The following is a 9,537-nucleotide window of genomic DNA, read 5'->3' on the forward strand; positions in this document are numbered from 1 at the left end:
GTAATTGGACAGAATTGTTGCTAGGCAGGAAAGTAAATGAAATGTATGCCAAATTTTTAAAAATATACGAGGAAGGCACACAAACATTCATACCAAAACAGAGAGGCAGGGCCAGAAAACAGGATTGGTTCGACAGAAATTGTGAGAGGGCCAGAGACCAAAAGACACAAAAATGGAATCAGTATAGGAAGAGGCCAAACCCCCAAACATACCAGCAATACAAAGATGCGAGAAACAACTATACAGCAGTAAGGAGAGAGGCAAAAAGAAATTTTGAAAAGGGATAGTGAATAAATGTAAAACACAACCGGGCCTATTCTACAAATTCATAAACAACAAATTGCAGGCAAAGGATAATATCCAGAGGTTGAAAACGGGAAACAGATTCACGGAAGTAAAAAGGAAATGTGTGAAACATTAAATGAAAAGTTCCAAAGTGTGTTTGTACAAAATGAAATCTTCAGAGAACCAAACACGATAAGAATTCCAGAGAACAACATAGAGCGGATAGAGGTGCCTAGAGATGAAAATTAGTTTTGGGTTGCGAATTTTCGAGTTTCGCACTGTCTCTGGGAATGGATTAAATTCGTAAACAGAGGGGCCACTGTATGTAAAAGCAAAGTGATTTTCATTATTTTCAAATATTTTTTCCAAATTAATATTATTTCATTATATTAAGAATGTAACGATTCTATTGTTACGTAAAGTATGGTGACAAATAAACACAGACACTAAGATACTATATATATATTTGGTCGAATATACAGAAGTACACAGGGGATACTTTGGTGTGAGTTGAGCGCACTGAGCGGTACAGTATCTCGCAAGTGTCTGCTCTAGACCACACTTGAAAGTAGACTCTCGTTAATGTTTGCTATTCTGCTGCTTATATGCCTGGGCAACGCCTCACCTCATTCATCTCCAAAGGTTGACAGGAATATTAACAAAGCATTTGGAGCGAGTATATTATTGGGATAATCTACTCGCTACAGAACTCCCCCTCCCAGGGGATGAAAGGAAAAATACTTGATCAAGGAACTTAGCTGGTCGGTGAATTGTATGCCCTGCTCGCATTACATAACCATCAAAGTTAACTTCCTCCTCTTCGCTGATGTCATCTAACTGGGGTCGTAGGGTGGGAGGTCGCACAGGATCGTCTGTCGTCGTAGGATTAGGTTGTGGTGCGGCTGGTAACTGGGGTTGTAGGGTGGGAGGTCGTACAGGATCATCTGTTGTCGCAGGTGGCGGTGCTGCTGGTAACTGTGGTTGAAAAGTGAACTGCGTAGTCGGCGGATGTGTCTCTGGATTTAGCAGTGTTGCAGACGTTTGAGACGAAGCTTGGAGCAGAGCAGAGAGCTGAGTGAGGCCGGAGTCGTGGAGCTCTATGTGGGAGAGCGTGGCGGCTCGATTGAGAATTGTGAGTGTCTGAACTCGGGGAGCGAGAGCGTGGCGGCTCGATGCGGTCGTAGTCTGCTGTCTGCTCTGTGTCGAAGCTGTAGCGTCTTGGGTTGATTAGGACTGTACACGCCGAGTACTACATTGTTGACTGTGGAAATTGTAGTCTGGTACCAAAAGATGTAGGCAGTGTGTGGACAAGCTCGGTGTAGCAGGAGAGAAGAATGTGCAAAATTGTTGCGTCTTTGGGTCGCTGGTGGAGCATTTAGATCCGGGGCGGATGGGCTCGGGCACCAGGACATTAGGAGGTAATGTAGGCACGTAGTTAGGACAACGAGGTAATCACATCTAGAGCTGAATTGTCCTGAAGGCGACGAAGTGTCGGAAACGCAAGCTGTAGGTCCTGTACTGCGCAAAGGGCTTGAGTCGGCCAAGTATCAAAATGCAGTGAACGTGTAGATGAATCTGATGACAGAGCAGCTGTCGTGGGCGTAGGACAAGCAGTGCCCTGGCAGCGACGGAGAGTCGGCAGGACAAGCTGTAGATCCAACATGATGTAATCATTGATGAGGCTGTCAGATGAGTGAGTAACGATCGTGGAGCAGCAAGCCGTAGTAGATGAAAATGCAGAGATGGACGCGATGAAAATCATACCTGTGGCGAGGGTGTTGGCAGTGTTCCATCACAGCAAACGGTAGCAGTAGAGGTCCAGTGAGAGTCCATGTTGTAGTCCATCGTGGCTGGGTATCGTCGAAACTCTCTGGGGTCACCAATGTAACGATTCTATTGTTACGTAAAGTATGGTGACAAATAAACACAGACACTAAGATACTATATATATATTTGGTCGAATATACAGAAGTACACAGGTGATACTTTGGTGTGAGTTGAGCGCACTGAGCGGTACAGTATCTCACAAGTGTCTGCTCTAGACCACACTTGAAAGTAGACTCTCGTTAATGTTTGCTATTCTGCTGCTTATATGCCCGGGCAACGCCTCACCTCATTCATCTCCAAAGGTTGACAGGAATATTAACAAAGCATTTGGAGCGAGTATATTATTGGGATAATCTACTCGCTACAAGAACATGAATTACTGATTTAGTTATGTTAGGCAGGTTAGGATACATTTGATAAAATTTCTACGTTAGGTTTAATTTAAATAACAAGAAATTCAAATCATATATAACATTGTGGAAAGCTTTATCATTTCATAAGAATAATATTTTGAATAAATAATTTTCAGTATATTTGGCTTATTAGGTACAATACATATATGCTTTATAACTGCTGTATACATATTCTTTTATAAAAGCTGGATATATGTACTCTAATAACAGGTGAAAATATGTGCTTACCTATCAGTGACTTGAGGGAAGTGAGAAGTTGTTCTTTATGTCCCGCCTCCTATCCATTTATACCTGTTCTCTATAATGCCTGGATATGTACCATGTGCTCTATATGTTGTATAACTATATATGTATTCAATAAGTGCTGTACATATGGGCTTTATAACAGCAATGTGTTCTACAATTTCATAATGTAAAGAGAATAATGTATAAGATTATAAAGACAATAAGGTTTGAAGCTTCCTATGTATATGTGTACCTTGTTGCTGCACTCTGGCATGTCAGAGAATTTATGGTGTACATGGCCAAGGTCACATACATTTTCGTCCAAATATACTATTAGGTACATTTTGCTCAAGCAGTGTATGACTCAATAAGTACAGTGATCCGTAATTAACAAAGTCTTTTTAATGTTTTTGTAATGTGAAATATCTGTTGTTGTTTATGGAGTTTAAAAGTATAAAGTTTTGTCATAATTACTAGTTTCATTTGTTACCTTTTCATTCTTTTGATTTTAATGAATTTGATGGATTTGTGGCAGCATCGAGTTGAATAGTTACCACATTTATGTCGGATGCTGACGAGTGCCAATGTGGATGGTAAATATGAAATCTACAAGCAACCCGTTCTCACACAAGACAGCACATATATGACTTAATGCTTAACGTCAATATGTTGAATGTGATTTAGTACATATGTGATATATTACCAGTTACCTTTTTTACCAAGGCCCAAACTCTTCCTCACATACCAATTTACGTCTCACAGTACCCGTCCATCAACGTAGATAGCAGAATAGTCGTGATTGGTTCAATTATAATGAAAATTGTAGTTTTGAGGTTCCACATGGGTTGTGAAATTTACCTACTATTGTCCATGCTCTTAGAATATTACAGATCAGCTACATCCTATTGAAGGTTCGTAGTTTTGTTTTGAGAAATATTAGTTGTTCTTAGTAAATTATAATAAGCACTATAAATTATTACATAGAATAACAGTGCTTCACCAATCAATATTATATACCATAGTTTGCGCTTTAAAAATCTTTAAAGAATGTTTTGTAGGAACACTAACAGAAAACGATGTTGTTGGAATGTTTATGGGGTAAACTACTGCAAACTTGGGGATCACTTCCACCCACAGGAAGGGTATGGGGTTCAATACCATCCACTGGATGTGTATGGCGTCCACTTCCACCGACAGGATGGGTATGGGGCTCACAACCACCCACAGGATGGGTATGGGGTCCAATACCACCCACAGGATGAGCATGGTGTAACGGTTCTATTGTTACGTAAAGTATGGTGACAATAAACACAGACACTAAGATACTATATATATATTTGGTCGAATATACAGAAGTACACAGGTGATACTTTGGTGTGAGTTGAGCACACTGAGCGTTGGTACAGTATCTCGCAAGTGTCTGCTCTAGACCACACTTGAAAGTAGACTAGTTAATGTTTTGCTATTCTGCTGCTTATATGCTCGGGCAACACCTCACCGTGTTGCCCGGGCAACGCCTCACATCATTCATCTCCAAAGGTTGACAGGAATATTAACAATGCATTTGGAGCGAGTATATTATTGGGATAATCTACTCGCTACAGAACTCCCCCTCCCAGGGGATGAAAGGAAAAATACTTGATCAAGGAACTTAGCTGGTCGGTGAATTGTACGCCCTGCTCGCGTTACATAACCATCAAAGTTAACTTCCTCCTCTTCGCTGATGTCATCTAACTGGGGTCGCACAGGATCGTCCGTTGTCGTAGGATCAGGTTGTGGTGCGGCTGGTAACTGGGGTTGTAGGGTGGGAGGTCGTACAGGATCGTCCGTTGTCGTAGGTGGCGGTGCTGCTGGTAACTGTGGTCGAAAAGTGAACTGCGTAGTCGGCGGATGTGTCTCTGGAGGGATGTCTGGGGCAGCGTCACAGTGTGCTGGTTTAAGGCGATCGATGGAGATGTTTACCCGCTGTCCTCGGCGTTCAATGGTGAAGAACTTCGGTGTTCGAGAAACCACTTTAAATGGTCCTTCGTAAGGTGACTGTAGAGGGCGTCGAACAGCGGCGACTCTTACAAACACGTGTTCAGTTGTGTGGAGCTCATGAGGCACATATGTAGCACGAGTTGTCGGTTGGCGTGGTGGTGTAGGCCGAATGTTTGTCATGGCCGCCCGTAATATCTGGACAAAAGTGGGGTCTGGGGGTGTGATAAGTGGCGTTGGGGTTAAGAATTCGCCCAGAAGCCGCAGGCTAGATCCGTATACTAAGTCTGCTGCCGAGAATCCACTACCCTCCTTCGTGGCCGAACGGATGCCAAGCAAGACTAATGGAAGGTTGTCGATCCAATCATCAGGGCGTGCTTGAGCTCTTAGGGCAGCTTTTAGTTGTCTATGAAAGCGTTCTACCATTCCGTTCGACTCAGGGTGGTATGCTGTGGTTCGGTTATGTGTGGTGCCGAGGAATTCCATAAGTTCCTTCCATAGATATGATTCGAACTGTCGTCCTTGGTCGGTGATGATGACAGAGGGGCTGCCAAAACGGGCGACCCATCCAGAGAGGAAAGCCTGGACCACTGACTCAGCTGAGATGTTGATTAATGGGATTGCTTCCGGCCATCTGGAGAATCGATCGATGCAGGTGAGTAGATAAGAATATCCTCTTGCCGACGGTAATGGTCCAACGATGTCTACATGCACCACCTCGAAACGGTCAGAAGGTAACGGAAACTGTTGAAGAGGGCTCTTTGTGTGACGATGTGTTTTCGCTCGCTGGCACTGGAGACATGAGCGAGTCCATCGTCGAACATCGGCACTGATTCCTGGCCATACAACACGCTCCGTTAGTAGTTTCTGGGAAGCACGTACTCCTGGGTGTGCTAGGGAGTGAAATACTGAGAACGTTTTCCAGCGAAACTGGGCAGGAATGTAGGGCCTAAGTGCTCCCGTCCGTGAGGTGTCACAGATTATACTTCCGCCACCTTCCATGGGAATCTCGATGAACCGGAGAGCTGTGCCAGATGTTCGTAATCGCTGCAGATCAGGGTCTTCCCGTTGGGCCTTACTGATTACACAATAGTCCACCTGAGCTGGGTTTGTCACGACGTGGTTTATGGTGGGTCGAGACAGTGCATCGGCTATGACATTATTAGTTCCTTTGACATGGCGGATATCCGAGGTAAATTGGGAAATAAATCCCAGGTGGTTGGCTACTCGAGGAGAGTGAGCATCACCCTTGGCCGCCAGCGCATAAGTGAGAGGTTTGTGGTCTGTGAGGATGTGGAAGTTCCGCCCCTCGAGAAAGTGCCGGAAATGTTGTATGGCTGAGTAGATGGCGAGCAGTTCCCTATCAAAAGTGCTGTACTTCTCTTCAGTGGGTGACAGGCGCGCTGAAAAGAATGCAATTGGGCGCCATTCTCCTTCAACGAGCTGTTGTAGTACAGCACCAATTGCTGTGTTTGAAGCGTCGGTAGATAGATTGGTGGGAGCGTCAGACACTGGGTGTGCGAGCAAGGTGAATTCCGCCAGCTTGTGTTTTATGTCGGTGAATGCTGTCTCTGCCTGGGGAGTCCACTCCAACGGAAGACGGGACGTGAGTTTCCGACCACGTAAGAGGTCGTATAAGTGTCGCAAGATGTCCGAACATTGTGGGATGAATTGATGATAAAAATTCACTACACCAAGAAATTCTTGCAACTTCTTTGGAGTAGATGGGCGCGGGAATTCCTTGATTGCCTCGATTTTCTTCTCTAGTGGTTGGACCCCTGCTGCTGACACACGGTGTCCCAAGAAATCCAGCTCTGGAACATGGAAAATACACTTCTCGGAGTTGAGCTGCAAGCCGAAGTTACGCAGACGGGTGAGAAGGAGTCGGAGGTGTAGCAGATGTTCTGTTGGTGATGTACTGGCCACCAGCAGATCGTCAATGTAGGCGTAGCAAAAAAGGAAGGTCCTTAACTACTTGGTCGATGAAGCGTTGGAATGTCTGGGCTGCATTCCGTAGACCAAAAGGCATCCGGTCGAATTCAAACAGTCCAAAAGGTGTTGTGATCGCTGTTTTCGGAATGCCTGCCGGTTCCACAGGGATCTGGTGAAATGCCCGCACAATCTCAATTTTCGAAAAAACGGTTGCGTTGCTCAATCCCTGTGAGAAATCCTGGATGTGTGGTATTGGGTAGCGATCCGGCAGAGTACGAACGTTGAGAGCCCTGTAGTCTCCGCAAGGGCGCCATTCCCCTGGGGGTGTTTTCGGTACCATATGGAGAGGTGAAGCCCATGGACTGTTCGAAGGGCGGATTATTCCCGCCTCCTGTAGCTTATTGAATTCAGCACGTGCTACCGCCAGTCGTTCCGGTGCCAGGCGGCGTGGTCTGGCGAAGGTAGGTGCTCCCGTTGTAGTAATGTGATGTGTAATCGTATGTTGCACCTCTGGTCGAGGGCTGGCGGGTTGGGTCACATCTTTGAATTCATCCAGGAGTGCTTGAAGTTCCGTAGATGCGACTGGGGTGACGATGTTAACTTGTGTAGAGGTACTAGGAGAGGCTCGAAGTACTGCACCTGCGGGATCCACAATAAGTCGATGGTGTTGCAGGAAATCCCATCCAAGAATGGGTTGTTCCACATCCGCTATGAGGAAAGTCCACGTAAAGCGACCCAGAGAGGCGAACTCGAGAACCAGGGCGCGGGTCCCATATGTACGGACGGACGTACCATTGGCGGCTCGTAAGTCCAAACCAGGAGCACGGGTTGGTTTGACCAGTGGGGGAGGCAACACACTAGCTGCTGCACCTGTGTCAACGAGGAAACGGCGTTTGGTTATGACGTCAGATATGTAGAGCAGTGTAGTGTTTGAAATGGCGGGGTCACTGGCCGTTAACAGTCCCCGCCGAAGTAGTTTCCCGACCAGGAACAAGGAGCCCTACAGTTGCGGGCTTGGTGTCCGAACTTCTGGTGGTAAGAACAAAGCTCTCCACTGAACCCTCTAGTTCGTTTAGCTAAGCAAATAATCTTTTGACGCTAGTTACAAAATTATTAATGTACACATACTTATGCATACATGTACATATACATACGTATACATACGTATACATACACATACATCTTTAATCACCTACACAAATACACACATCGGTAATCTTTGTGTCACAAGTGATCAGCAAGAGGCTCACAACAGTCACTATACAAGGCACTTTACATTTATGAGGAGTCGCACAGTTACTAGTTTTGCTCCACACCCACCCAACTGGGCGGCAGCTTTACAGTCATGTACTCCACACCCACCCAACTGGGCAGCAGCTTTACAGTCATGTGCTCCACACCCACCCAACTGGGCGGCAGCTTTACAGTCATGTGCTCCACACCCACCCAACTGGGCGGCAGCTTTACAGTCATGTGCTCCACACCCACCCAACTGGGCGGCAGCTTTACAGTCATGTGCTCCACACCCACCCAACTGGGCGGCAGCTTTACAGTCATGTGCTCCACACCCACCCAACTGGGCGGCAGCTTTACAGTCATGTGCTCCACACCCACCCAACTGAGCGGCAGCTTTACAGTCATGTGCTGCATACTTACCCAACTGGGCGGCAGCTTTACAGTCATGTGCATGCATTACCTACAGTAAGCAAATTTTGGATACTTCGCTAAGGTTTCGGGCAGCACATCATTATGAATGAAGTACTTACACATTTCATGGACACTATTGATGTTGTTATCTTTAAATTCCGCGTTTTTTCACATTCCATTATATAATGACGCAAAGTATGCGAATAAAAAAAAAAATCAAAATGTTTATTTAGGTAAGGTACATACATAAAAGAGATTTTACAAAGAGTGATGGATTAATAGTTAGGGCTAGTACATACAATGCCTAAAGCCACTATTACGCAAAGCGTTTCGGGCATAAAAAACTTAAATGACTAAAGCTTAATACTAATTGAGCATAAAGAGTAAAATGAAAACATGGAATGAAAACATAGCTGAAAAAGCAGCACAAATACAATTCTGTCGACAAACAGCGCTCTTAAAAAAAAAAAAAACAGACATTGGATGACATTAGAGGGGTAAGGTAGGTTACAGGGAATTTATTAGGTATAGCTTCGTTTTTATCTTAAACTGGTTGAGAGAGGTACAGTCTTTAACATGGTTGGGAAGGTCATTCCACAATCTGGGTCCCTTGATTTGTAGAATAGTTCTGCTGACAGAGTTTACATTTAGTCAAATCTACATCATCAGATGTTACAAATTCCCAGAGGTACTTGTAGCTGAGCATTTATACTTTTTCAAAAGAGAGCCTTGATACTTTTCAAAACGCTTGTGCTCTCTAGAGTGGAGTACTGCTGCACAATGACAGCCCCTTTCAAAGCTGGAGAAATTGCTGACCTAGAGAGCGTGCAGAGATCCTTTACTGCTAGAATCCACTCAGTAAAACATCTAAATTACTGGGACCGACTAAAGAGCCTAAATCTGTACTCTTTCTGATTAGGGGGAGAAAGATACTGGCAGTATGGGGCTTTAAAGTTTATTGAAGATTAAATTCTGCAGAACATGTAAATATATATAAAGTAAGAATTAGCAGTAACAATTCCAAGTCCGAGGACTAGATTTAACTTAAAAGGTACACCCGTAGTAATTATGAGACCTTAGCCTACATTGACATGGAAACTAATTCTGCAGAAACCTAATGCTTAACTGGTACTAGAATTAAGGCCGAGTGTAAAAGTGTAGTAATTATATAACACTAGGATATAACAGGCAGGACACAAAGAGTAACTAATAAGTGAGAGACCACATAACA

The sequence above is a fragment of the Procambarus clarkii genome, chromosome 44 (genome assembly GCF_040958095.1).
Source record: "Procambarus clarkii isolate CNS0578487 chromosome 44, FALCON_Pclarkii_2.0, whole genome shotgun sequence".
In the NCBI taxonomy this organism is placed as follows: Eukaryota; Metazoa; Arthropoda; class Malacostraca; order Decapoda; family Cambaridae; genus Procambarus; species Procambarus clarkii.